The sequence below is a fragment of the Eurosta solidaginis genome, chromosome X (genome assembly GCF_040869045.1).
Source record: "Eurosta solidaginis isolate ZX-2024a chromosome X, ASM4086904v1, whole genome shotgun sequence".
NCBI classification, from domain to species: Eukaryota; Metazoa; Arthropoda; class Insecta; order Diptera; family Tephritidae; genus Eurosta; species Eurosta solidaginis.
In genome coordinates, this window is record NC_090324.1 from 155622287 (window position 1) to 155643097 (window position 20811).

The 20811-nt window shown below is 38.5% G+C and overlaps 1 protein-coding gene across 6 annotated transcripts in view; it reads left to right on the plus strand.

Moving 5' to 3' along the window:
- Positions 1-20811, plus strand: part of Gyf (GIGYF family protein Gyf) — a 955717-nt gene that overhangs the window by 749298 nt on the left and 185608 nt on the right. The gene's annotated exons all lie outside the window — the stretch shown is intronic.

Consider the following 20811-nt stretch of genomic DNA (forward strand, 5'->3'; position numbering starts at 1 on the left):
TTAAGTCATAGGAACAAGAAGAATATGACAAATCTGATCAACTTGTCAGATTCTTCTTTTTCTAAGGAAGGGTGGTATAATCGCACCGCGTTACCCGCCTTTACGCAAAAACACACCCCTGAGTGCAAGTGGCATTGCTGTTCAGCAACAGCTCTCAGCAGGACCAATTGCATTCAGCAGTAAAAATGATGGCCGCTGAGCGTGGGTGAAAAACGAACCCGATGAGTTTTGTTTCAACAATCAAAGTAACCGGCCAAGCCATCAGCACGCGTTAGTTATTAAAATCGAAAAGAAAAAGTAATTGAATAAAACTAAGTGGTGGATGTGTGTTTTGAACTAAAAAGTTAAAAGGCTAAGTAACTGAGTTGAGAAATAAAAGACTAACTATATTTTATCGCTTAAACATAAAGAAATGAAACACATAAAATTGTAAACGAAACGATAAGTGAGTGTATTGTATGAAAGAAAAACTAAAGTTACACTTAAATAAAAAACTAACTTAAAAACTGAAATAAGTGTACTCAATTGGACTAAAAAGGAAATTTTATTGTTGCGTGTGGGTTCGGGTGTGCACAGTGGGCTGCGTACCCACAAGCGTGAGTATAATTACAACAAAAATGGTTGGCGGACAAAAGCCAACCTTAAAATATTAAGTTAAACATGAATGAAGCATTATTCTCTTCAGCACAACGTGCTTACACCAAAGGCAAGTCAGTCGATACTGCATTGCATAGGGTGGTTATGAACATAAAGAAAGCTCTAGAACACTAGGAATATAACCTAGGTGTTTTCCTGGACATTGCCACAGCTTTCAAAAACGTCTCGAAACAAGCAATCATAGACAGTCTCACCTCAATTGAATTTCATCCGGCTTTAATAGATTGGATCGGCTCAATGTTAAGCTACAAAATGCAACATCTCGATCGGGTATATGCGAAGCAACAAAATCTGTAATGAATGCCGCAGGTGGCGTTTTATCACCAATGCTATGGACGCTGGTTATCAACCATTTGCTTAGGCGGTACGGCGGAGGATCAGGCAAGCTTACGGCATATGCAGCCATCATAAGCTTCAGATGGCTAACAACAATCAGCTCTCACTCATCGTCAAACTTATGGCTTACGCAAATGACGTTGCAATTGTCACAAGTGGCAAGTAAAACAAAAAAAAAAAAAATATTTAGTGCCATTTACCTCCGAGAAGATTTAGGCTGAGATCCTTTTCCAATTTGCGTCGTGCTCCTTTTTTTATTTTCCCTAAAAATTAGCGGGACTGAAAATACATTTTTTATGCCAACTCCGAACGGCATCTGCAAGGCAGATGAGTTTTCACTGATAAGCTTTTTATGTCAGAAATACACTCGAAGCGCTGGCCAAATCTAATCAAAAAACTTGTTTATATATTGATTTTACTTTGACCTGAAGTTGAACCCAAGACTCTCTGTGTGTTAGGCGGACACGCTCCCTCCAAACCACGGCGGTTTCGGTGCAAGTGGCAAGTGCCTTCCAACAATTGGCTCTTTGATGGATCGGTTGCTTCGGGATATGCCTACCTGGGCATCTAATCTCGGGTTGACCGCCAACGCGGAGAGGACGGACACGGTCTCTTTTACCAAGAGGTACAAGGTTCCCAAATTAAGCGGCCTTGCACAAAATATCTAGGAATCATCCTATACAGTAAGCTGTCGTGGCAGCTCATCGAGGAGGAGAGAGTGAAGTAGGCCTGGGTCCAAAGAACATAGCGTTAACAACTGAAACGAGGCTCAGTGCCTCGGTACAGCTGCAGAGCAGATCATACGGCCATAGTAGTATAGCATCATCAATTATGGGGCGAACAGACTACCTGATTCCATATATGCGCTTAGAAGGGGCAATTCGATTCACAATAGAGGTGGGTGGTTTGCAAGAAGGCGCACAAGCGGCGGACGAAACGATATGCTTGTGCTTAGATGGGTCCGAAGTAGTGCAAGGAGAAAAGTGTGCGGTATACTGCGCTGATCCGGAAATAAATAGATCTTATAGGCTGCGAAATCACTGGTGCGTTTTTTAGGCGGATGTAGTAGCTGTTACCAAAGCAGTAGAAACACTGGAAGAAAATAGCCTAACTGCAGTCGCTTCACCTTTTATATTAGAGTGTAAGCCATTCGTGGAAAGAATCGTTGTTTTTTAGAAAACAACGAGGGTTGGGCTATTTTAAATTGAAGCTGGCCCAACCACCAAGCCCAATCAAAAACCGAAAACGTATTTAATATTACTGTGAGGTATTTAATGCTTATTTAATACAGGTTAATCTAATTTATACACTTGTTTTTTTAAAATGGCCCTCGTTAAGCTTAAGCAAGCCCAACCCTCGACATTTTCTTAAAAACAAGTGTAATAAATTTAATTAACCCATTAGCCCAATTCTAAACGAAAATTCCGTGCGAGTTTTTTCCCTTCTCCCATTCCTCGTATTCTAAATAAAAATTCCTTGTGAGTTTTTTCACTTCTCCCTTTCCTCCTATTCTGAACAATGTTCGAAAAAGCGGAAACCGGTTATGGGAGAAAAGTAGGTATTATGAATGTGAGGGAGAGGGAGATTTCTCTGCCATTTCATAGGAGTTTTTTCACTAGTTAAATTAAAGGGAATGCATCAAAATAGTTAAAGGAAATTGGTTATTTTAAGAAAGAACACTTATTTGTACAAATTTGTGCTAAAATATTGTAACGAATGTTAGCAGCACTGAGCGATGCTATCGTCTCTAAGCCGATGCTAACCAGTGACGTGAATGCACATCAATAACTCATCATTATGTATCTACATAAACGAATAAATAATTGCGTCTACACATATGTTCGTATACGAACATCTGAGCGGCAATGCACAAATACATGCATATATCTTATCTGAGTGTCACAAGAGAGAGCAATAATTTGTGCACGTAGTTGTGGCTGGCGATTTTGTAGCCGAAACAACTAGTAACTTCTGGAAATCGAAGAGCCTAGAAGTATGCAGCGTAAACTATAAAAGCAGTGCAGGCGAGTAAGAAGTTTCAGTTTGATTTGAATTGTCAAGCAGTTACGAGTAAGACGATATCTAGCGAGCAATAGCACTATCAGTTTGGTTATTAAGCTATTCGTTGCACAGTTTGAGTGTTATTGTGAAGTATTTTAATAAAGGCCATTTTTCCATTATTCAATATTGGAGTTATTTATTCAACAGTTTAGTGATTCGAACTTAGCAGAGGATTGCAAATAAGAGGAGTTGCAAATAAAAATTCGTTACAATATGTATTTACATTCTACCACAATATTCTCACTGTTAATACAACAACAACTACAACCACAATATTCTTTATTTTAAGTCGAAAAGTATATCATAAGCAACGGTAGAGCTCTTGGTATACATATTTGATGCAGCCATCCAGAAATTGCGCAAGGATTTTTTAATAAGGCTTAAATAGATTTTGGCATATGACGAAGGACGAATTCAACTCAACTTGGACGCCAGAAAATTGCTTTGCTGAATGAAAGCAGGCAACTCCGGCAGATTTGTGTTATGCGGCCGTCTTCTTCTTATGTTCCGCTGTTGATGTTGCTGTGGCACCAATTCATTACTCATTTCAGTGAATACCACATGAAATGCTATAAATACTGTGCATTGTTTATATTTTATTTCTTAATTTCCAACAAATTTGCAACAATAAATAAACTTTTCAATTTTTTAAACAAAAGAAGAAATGTGCAACGAAATTTCAATTGACAAAACAGCTGACTTCGAAAATTCGAAATTCCTATTCCCCAATTATTGTTCTCCCTAGGAGAACAGAATTGGAGGAATTTTTCCGCGGGAATAAAAAAATCCGCGAGAACAAAATTCCGCGAGAATATTTAGAATTGGTCTGCATATCAAATTAGTATTGAGTATGGTGCAATTTAGTGCGCTTACTTTTTTTGATTTGGCTGCAAAGGTTGGGCTAGCTTAAGGACCTTAGGCTTGGTCAATGAAAGGAGCTGTAAGAAGTGCGTGTTGGAGGAGGAGACGATCGAGCACGTTTTGTGCTAGTGCCCTACGCTTGCCAGTCTAAGACTCCAGCTATAAGAAGTGATACAGCTGTCAGAGCTACATATAAGCAGCAAATAGCATATGTCCTAGAAAGCTTCTGGTATTTACCATGAGGACAAAGTTATATAAAAAAGGTTAGGGCTTTTCAGTTTGGTCGTTAAACAATCTATGCGAGGTCCTCACGGACCGGCCATTTGAAAGAAATCACCAGACGTGAAAATTCCTTTTGTTAGCTTGGGAACTTTTTTCATGGTTTTCCAGATACTCCCTCCTGTAACAGAATATGAAAAAAGGATGAAGTAGATGAAATAGGGTGAAAAAGATTCACTTTTTCAAATTTCGAAAAATATTTTACGATGGATTTAGCGCCATGTAAAATTTTATATCATCCAAAATAATATATATTGACTATTATGAAGAACAAGCCACACGAGAGTAACCAACACGGTGTAAAATAAAGACAAACTTCGCAAATTTTTTAGCAAGGTTTTAATAAATTATTAACATCGTTAATTCCAGAATAACGATACCCTCTTCAGTTTAATGCGTTTCCAATTTCCATATTTTTTCAAAATCGAGTATTTTTCACACACGTTTATGTCAATTAAGTGGAGCATGCCCAAAACCACTTTCATATTCGACACACAGTTTCGAAAAATTATTATTGCTATAAAACGTCCAATAATAATGCAACGATAATGGGGTACACGGAAGATTCACGTCCCTACTTCTTAGTCGGTAATTTGTATTATTTTAATATGTATATCTATGACCGCGTCCGCCGTGGTGTGATGGTAGCGTGCTCCGCCTACAACACCGATGATCCTGGGTTCAAGTCCCGGTCAGAGCAACATCAAAATTTTTGAAACAAGTTTTTTCAATTAGAATTAGATTTTTTCTAAGCGGGGTCGCCCCTCGGCAGTGTATGGTAAGCACTCCGAGTGTATTTCTGCCATGAATAGCTTATCAGTGAAAACTCATCTGCCTTGCAGATACCGTTCGGAGTCGGCATAAAACAAGTAGGTTCCGTCCCGCTAATTTGTAGAAAAACTAAAAGGAGCACGACGCAACCTGGAAGAGAAGCTCGGCCAAAAATCTCTTAGAAGGTTATCGCGCCTTACATTTATTTATTTTTTTTTTGCCTATGAGGCAATTAAATTTAATATATTTTCCTACTCGAAACTACGTAATGCGTCAGTTAATATACCTTTATTTCGAAGACAAGTTTACATCTCGTGAAGGCGGTGGTTAGTGAGTAAACCTGATGGATGAGGCAGTTCGGGATGTACATGCCTGTGCATCTATAAGGTCCCTATTTGTACCAAGCCTAAGCTGGAGGGGTAACTCTACAAAGAAATGTAGCACAAAACATCTAAAAGTCAAATTAGATAGTAAGTTGTCGTGGAAACTCCATGTTGAAGAGAAGGCGACGAAAGTGTCCGCAGCACTGTATGCATGTAAGAGGATGCTAGGATGGACTCTCTTATTGGGTATTTAAGGCAATTGTCAAACCCATACTTTACTATGGGGTCTTTTTTGGTGAAAAGCCACACTAAAAAGTACGTATACCAAAAAATTTTAGGGGGTAATGGTCAAAAATATCGCGCTAGGAACTGCAACAAGGCTTAAGCCCTCGTCCAAGCTTGAGTGCAGGCCGTATGGCAATAGCATTATAGCGCATCTTATCATATATCTCGCAAATGGAATATATGGTCCCGTACCAGCCTTCGAAAAAGCTCTGGGGGCCAAAATTGAGCCGGAGGGTTGGCGGCAGGGTGCAAAAACGGCAGAACATACTATTCACGTGTATGCCAACGGCTCCAAATTAACAGAAGGGATGGAGTCTGCTGTTTACTGTGTCAATCAAGAAATAAGTAGATCCTATAGGCTGCCAGATCACTGCAGCGTCTTTCAGGCGGAAACAATAGCCGTGAATAATGCAGCAGAAATTTTGAAGGAAGCGTACTTAAGCTGCAGTCGCGTCGATATATATATTGATAGCCAGGCGGCGTTTAAGGCAATAAGCTCACACAGTACTTCATCAAGAAGTGTCCTAGAATGCAAAGAAGCATTGGAAAAACGGAAAAGCTAAATCGACGTTAAGCGTCCCAATAAAATTAGACATGAGTTGCATATGATCCATGAAGCAGGAAAGGCAAGGATAGAAGTTCGGGGCTGGAAAAGTTGTAAGATCATGTGCAGATATTAGACTAACAAACTGGCTTATATCTCTGAAGAGAGAAAACTTAAGGCTCACGATAAGATAGTTCTTCTCAGTAACAGCAGGTGTAGGAAGTGCGAGCTGCAAGAATAAACGGTTGAACACGTTCTGTGTTCGTGTGCTGCACTCGCCAGGTCAGGGATCCAGCTATTAGGGGCGCAGAATTGCCAAGTCTCCAAGTAGCTGGGTCCTAGAAATATGCTAGTATTTGCCAAGAGGACGGAGTTATTCTACGACATAAGTCCTGGCTCCTGATTGGGACTCTTTCATTTGGTCGACAAACAAACTCTGGTATTGCTATGGAGACATTCAGTTTATTTAGATTCTTATTGACCGGCCAGTTCATGTTATGATGGTCGTTAGTCAACTGCTCAGACAGTTCTATGGGAACCCGCCAAACTTACGGCTTACGCAGATGACGTTGCATTTGTCACAATTGGCGAGTAAAACAAAAACAAAAATACTTAGTGCCATTTACCTCCGAGAAGATTTAGGCCGAGCTCCCTTTCCAATTTGCGCCGTGCTTCTTTTTTGACTTTCCCTAAAAATTGGCGGGACGGAAATGCATTTTTTATGCCAACTCCGAACGGATCTGCAAGGCAGATGAGTTTTCACTGACAAGCTTTTTATGTCAGAAATACAATCGAAGTGTTGGCCAAATCTAATGGAAAAGCTTGTTTATATATTTTGATCTTACTCTGCCCGGAAGTTGAACCCAAGACCCTCTGTGTGTTAGGCGGAGCACGCTACCACCCAACCACGGCAGCCGCGGTGCAAGTGGAAAGTACCTTCCAACAATTGGCTCTTTGATGGATCGGTCGCTTCGGGATATACCTACCGGGGCATCTAATCACGGGTTGACCGCCAACGCGGAGAGAACGGATACTGTCTTGTTTACTAAGAGGTACAAGGTTCCCAAATTAAACCAGACCTAAGCTACTAGCGATGACCCTTCAAGGGAAATCTTGCACAAAATATCTAGGAATCATCCTATACAGTAAGCTGTCGTGGGAGCTCATCGAGGAGGAGAGAGTGAAGTAGGCCTGGGTTCAAAGAACATAGCGTTAACAACTGCAACGAGGCTCAGTGCCTCGGTACAGCTGGAGCGCAGATCATACGGCCATAGTAGTATAGCATCCTCAATTACAGGGAGAACAGACTACCTGATTCCATATCTGCGCTTCGAAGGGGCAATTAGAGTGTTGCCATAACTGGCAGTGCGGTACAGGTTCCCTTATGATGGAAGAATAAGGTCTGATGATCCGCTGGGTACGCTTTACGCTTGCAAAGGCTCAGCTCGCCGGATGGGGTGGGGTTCTCAATCATCAACGATGTTGCCCTAAACCGCAGAAACAATAAGAAAAAAATGCGTACCCGTGCGCTGTTGTTCTTGCTTCCCCTCTTGTATGTCCTCCTCCACAGCATGCCACCGCCGTCGTCGCAGTTCGCCTCCATAAACTCAAGGCTGGCCCTTCTGCTTCATTGCCCACCCTACCAATGTCAACCAAGGCCCAAATCGGGTAACCCAACACTTACCTCTGTGCCTGTGTCCGTCTGTCTAACCCTGTACGATCACCCCATTACTCCCATTCATCACACTGTTGTTAGTTTTAGCAATTCATTTAATGTGTTATTTCATCTCTAGACCTACTACAATGTTAAAGATATACTGTCATGAGTGCTCGTGCACTTGTCTATACTTATCTTACTCGACTATACTGTGGCGTTCAACCCAACCACTGTCTAAAATTATATTCTAGATTTCAATTCAATTCGAACGGGTGTGCGTCCCACCCTAATGTTTGCGCGCGAATGTACACGCAAAAATATCAATATAAATATATATTTAAGTAAAGTATGTAACTATAATATGATCATTCACTCATCATCCATTTATAATGGATTCAATGGCAGGTAGTATTCACATGAGAGCATCAACGATATTAATCTTACCAAGGTTATTGAAAGCATTTAGCTCAATACAAATCTATATACTACGAATCCATATACATCTACGTTTGATATAACAAAAAAACTCCGCATAATTTTATATATAAAAATATTCACACGCTCATATGCATGTCGCTGCAAATGTTTACTTCCTAATCCATTTCTCATAACTGGATTTTTAACCACGCATACCTCTATATCGTACCAATGAATATGAGCAAATGTCCACAATTGACAATGACATTATAATGGAATGGTACTCCTGATTCAACTCAAAGCATTTCAAGACAGAATCGCTTTACCGCGGCCCATCTTTAAACCAACTCGAATCTAACGACCACGTATAACTACCCGCTATGCGATGGCTCTGTCTTGCAAGCTTTGAGCTACATCATGATACATAACATGAGGGTCGTTTTGGCAATGAGCAACTCAACTCTATAAGTGTATCGGTGTGCATGTGCACCGAACCCGCTTATAACAAACAAATTTCATTAACTTTGAGTTACGCTCTTGGCACGCGACGGAATGGTGACAATTATTTGTGGCTACTCAATTTTCAACATCCTCAACTAAACTGACCACTATATCAGCTCCTTACCTAAGGCGCCCCGGATAAAAACCTGAATTCGTGCACAGCATCAACCGTGCTAACCAATTATCTCAACTACATATGATTCACCACCCTGCCGTTGCCTCACGCTGACAACAATCGTACATTTGAGCGTAAATAATCGCTGGTGCAATCTTATACCTAACAAGATCAGTGTTTGCACACTCAATCTCTACTATAATCCTACACCTAGAACTGTGTCTATATACTTAAACGTTGCATTCAGCGCCTCTCCACCGCCACCAGAATTTTGTATGGACACTCGAGCGTGCAGGCATTCCGTGCTATACGAATCTGGTTGTGTGCTCTTTTCCATATCAGGAATGAGTGACTACGCACCGCTATGCGCTATTATTAAAATATTGTATTCTGCTTATATGTAGTTATCTTCGCATAATACAACAATGTATGGATAATTAACGCTTACTCAAAACCTGTTCTGTTGTATTTGCACAGTGTCGTTCTTAACGCTGAATATATTTTGACATTTGAGCCGATATGTTGCTCCTCTCCTGCTCACGTTCGTTGATTGCCTACCCTTTGATGTATGAGTAGGCTTCGACCGCCCAACATGCGAATTCTATGTAGCTATGGGTATTTACAATCTTTAACTTCTTACAGACATCCTTCCGTGCCGGGCCACTGATTATGGAGTGCCGCGCTGTCGTGCCTCAACGTTCACAATAGTGGTGGGCGGTTTGCAAGAGGGCGCCCAAACGGCGGACGAGGCGATATGCTTGTGCTTAGATGGTTCCGAAGTAGTGCAGGGAGAAACGTGTGCGGTATACTGCGCTGATCCGGAAATAAATAGATCTTATAGGCTGCGAAATCACTGGTGCGTTTTTTAGGCGGATGTAGTAGCCGTTACCAAAGCAGTAGAAACACTGGAAGAAAATAGCCTAACTGCAGCTGCTTCACCTTTAATATTAGAGTGTAAGCCATTCGTGGAAAGAATCGTTGTTTTTTAGAAAATAACGAGGGTTGGGCTATTTTAAATTGAAGCTGGCCCAACCACCAAGCCCAATCAAAAACCGAAAACTTATTTGATATTACTGTGAGGTATTTCATGCTTATTTAATACGGGTTAATCTAATTTATACACTTGTTTTTTAAAAATAGCCCTCGTTAAGCTAAGTTTAAATTTAAGGAAACCCATCCCTCGATATTTTCTTAAAAACAAGTTAATAAATTTAATTAACCCATATTAAATTAATATTGAATATTGTGCAATTTAGTACGCTTACGTTTTTTGATTTGGCTGGAAAGGTTGGGCTAGCTTAAGAGACCTTAGGCTTGGTAAATGATAGCAGATGTAGAAAGTGCGTGTTGGAGGAGGAGACGATCGAGCTCGTTTTGTGCGCTTGCCTGGCTAAGACTCCAGTGATAGAGCTGTCAGAGCTACATATAAGCAGCAAATAGCATAGGTCCTAGAAAGCTTCTAGTACTTACCATGAGGACTGAGTTATTTTATAAAAAAAAGCTGGTTTTTGATAGGGCTTTTCAGTTTGGTCATTGAACAAACTTCTGGTTACAATACGGACTCATTCAGTCTATGCGAGGTCCTCACGGACCGGCCATTTGAAAGAAATCACCAGACGGGAAAATTCCGTTTGGTACCTTGGGAACTAAGATGGACTAAATTAGTTTTTTTTTGTGGTTTTCCAGATACAGAATATGAAAAAAGGATGTGATAGATGAAACAGGGTGAAAAAAATTCACTTTTGCAAATTTCAAACAAATATTTTACGACAGATTTAGCTCCATGTAAAATTGTATATCATCCAAAATAATATATATTGACTTTTATGTGGAATAAGCCGGTTCCCCCCATAAATTCAGAAAACAAAAATTCGGAAACACATTTTTTCAAAAAACATTAGTCAGAACCATTTTTCAGAAAGCCAAAATTCAGAAGTCAAAATTCAGAAACAAAAATTCAGAAATCAATATTCAGAAGTCAAAATTCAGAAAGCAATCAGACAGCAAAAAAACATTAAATTTTGCGCAAAATTGCCCAAAATTGGCTTTCTGAAAAATGGTTCTGACTAATGTTTTTTGAAAAAATGTGTTTCCGAATTTTTGTTTTCTGAATTTATGGGGGGAACCGGCTTATTCCACATAATAGTCAATATATATTATTTTGGATAATATAAAATTTTACATGGAGCTAAATCTATCGTAAAATATTTTTCGAAATTTGCAAAAGTGAGTTTTTTTTTACCCTGTTTTATCTATCTCATCCTTTTTTCATATTCTGTATCTGGAAAACCACAAAAAAAACTCATTTAGTCCATCTTAGTTCCCAAGGTACCAAACGGAATTTTCACGTCTGGTGATTTCTTTCAAATGGCCGGTCCGTGAGGACCTCGCATAGACTGAATGAGTCCGTGGTGAAACCAGAAGTTTGTTCAATGACCAAACTGAAAAGCCCTATCAAAAACCAGCTTTTTTTATAAAATAACTCCGTCCTCATGGTAAATAGCAGAAGCTTTCTAGGAACTATGCTATTTGCTGCTTATATGTAGCTCTGACAGCTCTATCACTGGAGTCTTAGCGAGGCAAGCGCACAAAACGAGCTCGATCGTCTCCTCCTCCAACACGCACTTTCTACATCTGCTATCATTTACCAAGCGCAAAATTTAATGTTTTTTTGTTGTCTAATTACTCTCTGAATGTTGACTTCTGAAACTTTTTTCAGTCTGGAACACAGCAACGGTGAAAGAAGGCGCTATATCCAATCGAATTATGGAATGTGTATAATATCACCAAATTGGGTGAAGTCCGTACAAATAATTCTATCGAAAGGTGGCACAACGTCATTTGAAGTGCGTTTGGGACACACGCTAACATATTTAATTTCATAAATAAAATAAACAAGTAATGACGGGACTGTCTTCGGCTGTGCCGAAGAATTCATACCTTTCATGAATTGGGCTGAACGATAATCTTATCCCGTTCGTAATCTCCAAATAATCGGATGTATAAGATAAGAAATATATAGTGAACAGATGTACATACCTAAACGATTTTTAAGATAAATATAAAATAAAAATGGCAAAAAACGCTCTTATCTGAACGATCGGTTGTATGTGATATATATTATATATAGCTCCTATCGAAATGATTTTTACAGGAAATCTTCTATGATATATTAGAATATATATCACCAAGTTTCACGTTTTTATATTGGAAACTAGGGGAGAAATGGCCAAAAATCTTTCTACTGAACGATCGGTTGTATGGGATAGGTATATACTATATACATATAGCTCCGATCAAAGTGATTTTTTCAGTAAATCTTCTATGATATATTAGAATAAATATTACCAAGTTTAACGTTTTTACATAGGAAATTAAGGGACAAATGGCTAAAAATCTTTCTATCTGAACGATCGGTTGTATGGGATATATTATATATAGCTCCGATCGAAATGATTTTTTCATGAAATCTTCTATGGTATATTAGGATAAATATCACCAAGTTTAACATTTTTATATTTGGAAATTAAGGGAGAAATTGTCAAAAATCTTTCTATCTGATCGATCGGTTGTATGGGATATATATTATATATAGCTCCGATCGAAGTAATTTTTTCAGAAAATCTTTTATGATATATTAAAATATATATCACCGAGTTTCACGTTTATACTTTCTAAATTAAGGGAGAAATGGCCAAAAATCTTTTTATCTGAACGATCGGTTGTATGGGATAAGTATATACTATATACATACACACTGCTAAGTTTGATACATGATTTTATTAAGTGAACTTAAGTGAACTCAACTTAAATTAAAATAAACATTGTCCTACCGCTTAATAATTAAAAAAGTGACACATTTGCACATAATCGTACATACATAATTGTTTATAATGCCGTGTGTTTGTGGCTCTAAAGTCGATCGCAAAGATAGCGAGAAGGTTCAATGTGCCGAATGCACCGAATTCTTCCACTTGGTTTGTGTTGGTGTTCCTCACGACGACTTGGATTTATATCTCCACTACCCCTTGCCTAATCAACTTGAGCGAGAGTAATAATGAACAAGAGCAAGAACAAATTGAAGAAGTTGACGTATTCGAAGAGATGGCGCTGCAAAGTGTTTTTAACGAGTTGATCGCTCTTCGTTATGAATATGCTCGCGCAATAACTCTGATTAACGATCTTATAATGACAAGGAGAGATTGTTGGAAGTAACAAAAAACCTGCAGTCGGAGTTGGGCGTGGTGAAAAAACAATTGCACGATAACGACGTCACCACTGCTGTTAATGCGCTCACTGTTGAAATGAATAACCTACGTCATAAATTTGCCAGCAATGATCTTTGCCGTGCTAACGTTAAGCAACAACAACAACAAGTAAAGAAATAAGTGCAGTCTCGCTCTCGCGATAACCCTCAGCGCTCTGCCCGCTTGCCTTTGGTTACAGGCAAAGATGGTGCTCTGCCCGCTATGCCAGTAGATACCAATAATTCTCTCGACATCTCTGGCATACAATCTGCTCTGCCGTCTTTGTTAGACGATGCCTCCATCTGCCCCCACCCTCGACTCAACAAAAACATTACTACCCACATATGCTAATGCCGTCGGCGCTACAGCCTCTAATTTACTTTTGCAATCTTCGTCAACCATCCCCAATGAAACAATGCAACCAACATTACCAACCAACGTTAATGCCGACACAGCTGAAAATAAAAGCTTGCCCAGTAAGGCAAATATCAACAAACCCAGTAGGACAAATACCAGCATGCCCAGTGGAGAAAGTTTGCATAATGTGATTAGAGGTAGTAATACATCGAACGAATTGGAGGTAGCATTTCGCAATGAATGGGTACATTTGTCCTCATTTAGGAATTCGGTTACCGCTGCAAATATCATCGACTATGTTGCGAAGAATGCTGCTATTAATGCGAATGAAATTTCATGTTTCGCTTTGGTGAAGAAAGATGTGGCTCCGGATTCGTTAAAACGTATAACCTTCAAATTGGGAGTACCGCCTAATTATTATAGCAAGCTGTTCGACCATTCGCTTTGGCCATCTGGAGTGAACATGAGACCCTTCCGGAATTTTCTTTAATTGGGGGAATAAGCTCTTGAAATCTATTACCATCCTCCCAAGTACCGAGCTCAGTATTATGTCCTAGCATTAAATATTCTCTGTACTACCAGAATGTGAGTGGCATGCGTAGTAAATCCCTCCAGTTTCTGCGCTGCACATCATTTCATGAATTTGATATTATCGCCATCGCCGAGACTTGGCTTACTGAAAATTTTTCATCGTCTGAATATTTCGATAGCTACTACCAGGTTTATAGAAAGGATCGCTGTCCAATCGCATCAGGGTTATCTCGAGGGGGCGGTGTTTTATTGGCTATTAGGGCTGACTTTTGCAGCCAAATGATAACATTGCCTCATGCCAATGGTTCATGTGAACAGATCTGTTTGTGCATTAAAATTTCATGCAACAAATCTTTATTTATAGTATTATCCTATATTTCACCCAATAGCAATATATAATTATATAACGAGCATTTGGATAATCTCATATACATTATTGATATCGCTAAGGATAACGGTGAAGTAGTTTATCTTGGTGATTTTAATTTATGTAATATTTCCTGGCTTTATAACAACAGAACTCTAGTTGCAGTAAATCTGAAGTCAGACATTGATTTGTTTTTTACGAGTACACTGTTATCTAATGGGTTTAGTCAATGTAACGCCGTATTAAATAGCGGTGGAAAAGCGCTAGATCTGGTTTTTGTATCAAGTGACCTTAAGGCTATCTGTAGTGAACCCTTTTCTCCTTTTTCCTTAAATTGTTTTCACCATAAAGCACTTAATATCATTTTTGAATTTTATAACTTTGATCGCGTTACAGTTGACTCATTACAGCAATACGACTTTTTAAAAGCCAATTATTCTGCAATTAATGATTTTCTAAACTCAGCTGTTTGGTTATTTCTGAACACACCAAATAGTCCGCTGTTATTTTATAAAAACTTTCACTTGCTACTAACTCAAGCAATATCAAAATATGTTCCGCTAAAACGCATATCCGCAAATAATAAACCACCTTGGTTTAATAAACGTTTATGTAATCTAAAAAATAAAAAGAACAAAGCCTTTAAATGTTTCAAATTAAGTCAAAGCGAGAGGGACTTTCAATACTTTGAGCGACTTCGTATTGACTTTGATTGCCTTCACAAATTTTTGTTCAAGCAGTATATGTTTAAAGCTGAATCAGGTCTCAAATCTAATCCATCATCTTTCTGGCAGTACATTAATTCAAAAAGAAAGTCAAATGGGTTTCCAACTACATTTGTGTTTAATGGGTTAGTTTCTGATAACCCACAGGCTTCATCCAATCTGTTCGCTGAATTTTATCAGGGGGTCTTTAAAGTGCACGACAATCAATCTCTTCCTACTACGGCTTTCCCATCATTACCGCCGATATCAACGTTTGTTGTGGACGAGTGTGATGTGACCCTTGCGATTTCGAACCTTAAGTTAAGCACAAAGTTGGATAACGAGGGACTTTGTTCCGCAGTTTTCAAAACTTGTTCACAAGCTTTAGTGGGTCCAATTACTAGTATATTTAACGCATGTCTTTCCAACGGCGTTTTTATTGATGACTGGAAGGTGTGCTCTCTACACCCAATTTTTAAATCAGGTGACCGACATAACATTTGTAACTATAGGCCTATAGGTAACAGAGCACAGTGGCAAAGTTGTTTGACAGTGTCATTCAATCAAAACTTTATCTTCACGTACAAAATATACTTCATCCCTGCCAGCACGGTTTTATGCCTGGTAGATCTACACCAGTCACGCACGAAATCGTTAAGGTATTCAATTGCCAGTCCCAACTTGATGTGATATACACAGATTTCTCTAAAGCCTTCGATAAGTTAGACCATGAAGTTTTGTTGCATAAATTAAAAATGTACGGCATTACTGGTCACCTACTGAAATTTTTCTCTAGTTTTCTTAGTTGTAGGAAACTATTTGTCCATCACGTCCAGCACTTGTGTTAATGCGTGGTCAGGTATTCCGCAAGGAACCCACAGCGGCTCTTTATTGTTTCTATTATTTATTAATGATTTACCTTTTCACTTTAAATATGCGAATTGTTTAATGTTTGCTGACATGTCAAATTCTTTCTGAAAGTTGACAGTACCTCTGATAGCGTTAAGTTGCAGCATGATTAAATTCTTTCGAAGCGTGGTGTAGTTTAAATCATTTATATTTAAATATCACAAAATGCTCTATAGTAACATATGCTAGGAAGCCGGATATTGTTCTCTTCAACTATCAGTTGGATACTAATGTGCTTAGTTGTCTGCCAGATATGAAGGACCTGGGTGTGATATTTGATCGATTTTATAACCTCCAAATCGTTTGCACTGATAGGTTTCATTCATAGAAATACTAAGGATTTTAGAGACCCAAATACCCTTAAATCTTTGTTTACTGCTCTTGTACGGAGCCGGCTAGAATATTTCTCCTTGGTTTGGAGTCCGTACTACGATCTACACTCAGCAAAAATTGAAAGAGTTCAGAGAGTCTTTACGAAATATGCTTTATATAAAACTAACTTCGAAGGTGGTCGTCCGCCTTACATTGGCAGAAGGAAGCTTCTCGGTCTGCAGTCTTTACAGGACCGAAGAATTTGCTGCTCATTACTATTTGTATATAATGTAATTAACCATAATATCGATTGTGATGACATAAAGGCTTTGTTCAATGTTTATATTCCCCCAAGATCGCTAAGAGCTAATCGCTTATTTGCTGATTCAGTAAGTAAAACTAATTACTCGTTGAATGAACCCATTAATAGGTGTATCCGCCTTTGTAATTGTTACGCTAATGTTATTGATCTCAATTCAAGTTTTTATACGTTTAAATTAAGCTTGTTTACACTATTTAATTAAACTTGTTATATTTATACTTATGTGATAAACTGTCTGGTCTGTAAGATTTATAAATCAGTAGACTGAAATTAAATAAATAAATATAGCTCCGATCAAAGTGATTTTTTCAGGATATCTTCTATGATATATTAGAAGATATATCACCGAGTTTCACGTTTATCTTTCTAAATTGCGGCAGGAATGACCAAAATCGTCTTATCTGAACAATCGGTTGTAGGGGAGATATATGTTGTAGTCGTCCGATCCTACCGGATCCGACAAATGTCTGATCTATATATATAAAAAGAAGTGTACATTTTGATTGTCACTCCATAACTCGAGAACGGATAGAAAGATTGCCATGAAATTTTTAGGATAACTTAATAGGAACCCGAAGAGTGTTTGTGAAAAGTTTTTTTTTCGGGAAGTGGACCAGGGACCGATTTATTCTAAACTGTCGTATATATGGCTCGATTTGCCTGAAATTTGGTATGTAGGTAGCGTTATATCTAGAATAAAATGTCGGATAATTTTTCTTCTGGGAAGTGGACCAGGATACATATTGGTGACTAGGGTCTCGAGAAATAGAACAAAAAGTGGACCCGGGCGCCCCTAGAAATGAAAGCTGTTGATGTGTGCTTTAGTACAGGGTAGTTTTCATACCAATCGGCGACTAGAGTCTCGAGATATAGGCCAGAACGTGGACCCGGGCACCCCTAGAATGTGTTTATACAATATGGATATCAAATGAAAGCTGTTGATGAGTGCTTTAGTACAGGGTAGTTTTCATACCAATCGGCGACTAGAGTCTCGAGATATAGGCCAGAACGTGGACCCGGGCACCCCTAGAATGTGTTTATACAATATGGATATCAAATGAAAGCTGTTGATGAGTGCTTTAGTACAGGGTAGTTTTCATACCTATTGGTCTCGAGATATAGACCAAAACGTGGACCCGCGCACCCCTAGAATGTGTGTGTATTTTGGATATCAAATAAAAGCTGTTGCTGAGAGCTTTTAAGTAATTTTCATTGTGATATTCGATTTAGTCGCATCAACCTGGCAAAACTGATAAATATGCATGCGAAGCCGAAATAAAGACATGAATTAATAATACCTACAGACCTATTTATATACGTCCTATTCGATTTGCCTGAATTTCGTATATAAATTTGCCTATATTAGTATTTCCGATGCTTTTTTCCGGGAAGTAGATCAGAGACGGACTGGGACTGGGATTAGGACTGGGACTGGGAATGAGACTCGGAGTGGGACTGGTACTGAGACTCGGAATGGGACTGAAACAAAATACATACCACCCTCTGGGACTGGCAATAAGATATGAAGAAGAATGAGAAAAACTTGAGAGAAGAGAACAGAGAGAAGGAGAAGGAGACTGAGAAAGAGATAGAATGAGACGAAGATGGAGATAGATGAAGCGAAAAACACGGAGGGAGGAGTGAATACAAAGATTAGGAAAAAGTGTAGAGGGGCGAGGGAGAGTTAGACGGAAAAAGCTTATTAAAATATATGCAGATATACAAATTTAGGGCAGAACAACCTCTGCCGGGTCTGCTAGTATAATACAAAAATACATCCTTGTGCCAAATTTCATTGAGATATCTCAAAATTTGAGGGACTAATTTGCGATCAAACAGACAGACGGACGGACAGACGGACATGGCTATATCAACTCAGTTCGTCGCCCTGATCAATTCGGTATACTTAATAGTAAGTCTACCTTCTATATTTCTCAACGTTACAAACATCGGACCAAAGTTATTATACCATTTCATGTTCATGAAAGGTATAAAAGAACATGCAATAACAGAAACAAAACTGCAGCAATTTTCAGCTGGAGGCGAGCCATATCGGAAACGCAAGATCAAATATAAAGACTTCGTTTTTTTAATATTGTAAATTCATTTGAAAAAGATAAAAGCGAAAAGATTTAGTTAATTACATGCTTGTATTGCACACAATTTAGAATTTTAAATTTTACTACTTTTTCTTTATACATAATTCCTTCCAAATAAATAAAGGTTTCTGAATTTTGAGAAAAATTTAATGTTTTTTCTGTCTTCTGATTACTTTCTGAATTTTGACTTCTGAATTTTGCCTTCTGAAATTTGACTTCTGAATTTTCACTTCTGAAATTTGACTTCTGCAATTTGACTTCTGAAATTTTACTTCTGAGTTTTGACCTCTGAATTTTTTCTTTCTGAAAAAAGAGTTCTGATTAATGTTTTCTGAAAAAATGTATTTATGAATTTTTGTTTTCTGAATTTATGGGGGCACCGAATAAGCCACACGACAGTAACCAACGCGGTGTAAAATAAAAACAAACTTCTAACTTTATTAGCAAGGTTTTAATAAATTATTACCAAAGTTAATTCTAGAATTTCCACAAAAGCATATTTTTCACACACGTTTATGTCAATTAAGTGGAGCATGCCCAAAGCCACTTTCATATTCAACACATAGTTTCCAAAAAATTTTAAATCAAAACCAGGCGGAGATAAAATGTGTACGAATTATTGCTATACAACGTCCAATATTGATGCAACGATAATGGGGTACACGGAAAATTCACGTCCCTACTTTTTAATCGGTAATTTTTGTTATTTTAATATGTATACCTATGACCGCGGTCGCCGTGGTGTGATGGTAGCGTGCTCCGCCTACAACACCGAAGTTCTTGGGTTCACGCCCCAGTCAAAGCAACACCAAAATTTTTTAAACAAGTTTTTTCAATTAAAAAAGCTTTTTCTAAGCGGGTAGCCCCTCGGCATAGTTTGGCAAGCCCTCCGAGTGTATTTCTGCCATGAGAAGCTTCTTAGTGAAAATTCATCTGCCTTGCAGATACCGTTCGGAGTCGGCATAAAACAAGTAGGTTCCGTCCGGCCAAAGAAGCACGACGCAAAGTGGATGGGAAGGTCGGCCTGAAATCTCTTCGAAGGTTAACGCGCCTTACATTTATTTATTTATTTTTTATGCCTACGAGGCAATTAAATTTGATATATTTGCCTACTCGAAACCACGTGATTCGTCAGTTAATCTACCTTTATTTCGAAGACAAATTTACAGCTCGTGAAAGCCTTTTTCAAGTCGTTGATTAGTGAGTAAACCTTTGGTCTAAATGAGGTGTTATTACCAAGTTGAAGTCAGCTGTGAAACATAATGTCAAAAAATTCAATTCTGAATCAAATAGCACTAAAAAAAACAGATTTGATAAAACCTAAATATTCAAATCAGTGCCTGCCCAATTCGTCGACATTGGCAATGGTGAAAGTTTAAAGAGGGCAAAAATCGTTGTAGACTCAATTAATGTTTCAATCAGTCTGTCACAGATTATGAGGTAATTATTGGAAAATGACTCTAGCCGCTGGATAAACAGTGAATATTAAACGAAAAAAAAGTTGCGAAAGTCCCCCCAAGTTTAAATTTGTGTTGGGACTGTTTCTTACTTTATTATTTAACATCCCTTTTTTGGAGAATCTTGCAATTCAATTTTGAGTAACTTTCCGGAAATCTAGGGTCTTGAAACTTGAAACACGCAAAGAAACCCTAAAGAAAAACTTGTTTAGGGTTTTAAGGAATTGTCCGATAGCTCAGAGATCTGAAACTTTGAATGAAGATTTGGGCTTTATATTAGGATAAAAGAGTTTTCAAGATGGAATCGGGATCGAAGTATTTAGAAATTCCATTAACAAAATATGGAATCTTGCAAGTTACTCCCGTAGAGCTAGAGTTATTATTATTCTAGGCCTGGAAGCACTGCAACCTTTGTGTTAGAGCTAGAGTTATTCCCGTAGAGCTAGACTCTCGAAACTGCGAAGGTACTTCGGAACCCGATGGCAATGCAACACGAGGGAAAAAATGTTCACTAGATGAGCCAGGAATTGTAAAAATTCAAAAAATCGTCCGAGCTTGGAAATTTTGCGTTCGAGCTTCAAGGACGTTCCCGATAACCCAGTCACCTGAAACTTTGAACAAACCTTCGGGCTCTATTATGTTGTAATATTTATGATAAAAGGGTTTTCTAGATAGGACAACATGTGAAAGCTTGCGACC